Source organism: Elephantulus edwardii, unplaced genomic scaffold (assembly GCF_000299155.1).
Source record: "Elephantulus edwardii isolate Elephantulus edwardi_28Jun2011 unplaced genomic scaffold, EleEdw1.0 scaffold00359, whole genome shotgun sequence".
Classification (NCBI taxonomy): Eukaryota; Metazoa; Chordata; class Mammalia; order Macroscelidea; family Macroscelididae; genus Elephantulus; species Elephantulus edwardii.
This window is the reverse complement of record NW_006400109.1, coordinates 1,168,354-1,170,399: the sequence shown is the minus strand read 5'-3', so window position 1 is coordinate 1,170,399 and position 2,046 is coordinate 1,168,354.

The window sequence follows — 2,046 nt, the reverse complement described above, 5'->3', positions numbered from 1 at the left end:
GCTTCTCAGTACCCTGGAGAGGTCCCTAACAGCAGACTTTCCCATTGCAATACATTTTTTTTTATTTCCTGGCTACTGGTGCCAAGAGTGTTGACCGTGGAGCCAAGCAGACTAAAGTTGTTAACAATCTCAATCTCTTCACCATCCATCCTGACACTGCCAATTGGTCCAGTGGTGAGAATCTTTGTCTTCTTGACATTGAGCCTCAATCCATACTGAAGGCTGCAGTCCTTGACCCTCTGCAGCAAGCATTTCAGGCCCTCCTCAGTTTCAGCAAGCAGGGTTGTGTCATCTGCATAACGCGGATTGTTAATAGATCTTCCCCCAATCCTGACGCCACACTTCTCCTCATAGAGCCCAGCCTCTTGAATAATCTGTTCTGCATACAGGTTGAAAAGGTATGGAGATAGGACACATCCCGGGCATACACCTTTCCCAGTTTTGAACCATGCAGTGTTTCCTTGCTCTGTTCTGACGACTGTCAGATTAATGGTTGGACAATGGAAGATAAATGCTGAAAGAATTTGGTAGAGTTGAAGTGGTATCCTGGTGGAGGGTGGAGGTGTGAAATAAGTGGGTCAACACACTGGGCCAAGGGCAGGGACAACACTGTAACTAATGGTTAACTCCACAATGAGGTATTTATCATTCACTGTTCTATAAATTGCTTGTCTGTCAGATACTCCTAAATCTGAACATTCAGATTAATACAGACTAGGAAGAAGGATTGACCATCTGAAATAGCAGGCTTCTGAAAACCCTATGTACAACAGATATTAACGATATTGTTCTATAATTTCCACATTCTGTTGGATCACCTTTCTTGGTAATGGGAATAAATATGGATCTTTTCTTGTTGTATTGCCCTAGCAAGCACTTCCAGTACAATATTGAATAGAAGTAGTGACAATGGGCATCCTTTTCTGGTCCCTGTTTGCAAGAAAAATGGTTTTAGTCTTTCTCCATTGAGAATGATATTAGCTCTTGCTTTTGCATACTTAATTTTCACTATGTTGAACTTTTCTTCTAATGGATAGAGAAATTATGGTACATTCACACAATGGAATACTATGTAGCACACAGTAGCAATGATTTTGTAAATTAATACTGACCTTGGAAGGGACTGGAGATTATTATGCTACATGGACCAACTCAGTCCTATAAGGACAAATACTGTATAAGATCATTATTACAGAATGAGTATGAGGATCCAAGGGGGGAGGGAGGAGGGGAGCAAAGGGGTGAAGATGGTTGGGGGATGTTAATAATAAGGTCACACAATGTGATGGAGGGGTGAAGGAAATGGGAAGGTTCTGTTGTGAAAAACAATGTGTGGGAACTTTGTAAATTAACCAATATAAAATTTAAAAAGAAAAAACACAGGAAAAAAAAGAAACATAATCTTATTCATCAATAAACTCAGACAAAGACATTACCACAGGTTATGAGTATACCTTTTCTAATGGCAGTTAAACCATTGAATGGTCAGTATGAGAAGATTTGGACTCAATAATAACAACAACGACACAACCTCAGGGCAGACTCTCTAGGTACTACAGAGGATCTGGTGTACAGGAGGAGTTTAGATCTGCATGCCAATTCTTTGCTTTCTCTACATTTTTATAGTTTGAATGAGGTAAGGTGATAAATTGCTCATTCTTCTAATGGTGGTAGTATTGTTAATGTATTGTCTTTCCAGAACCGACCTCTGGCAGGTTTTCAGAGGCAGTTAATCACACAGGAGGAGATTCCCCATGCTTGGCCTGCAAAGCAGCTGGTGGATTTGAACCGCGTGTCTTCGGGATTGCAGTGCATCTTCTTGCCACAAGGCCACCAATGGTGTAAGAGGTGAAATACTAACATTTTCCACATAAGACTAAAGAGAAAATGAGAGAAAGAAACAAGTAAGAGAGATGGTAACACCAGAGAACCCAAGGGAAATTTGCAAAGACCAGAAAGGGGTGGGGGGGGGTGGGGGAACTACTGCTTAATCTTAATCACAAGTGACTTATTTAAATAGATAAAATGGCAGATTGACCTCCCCCT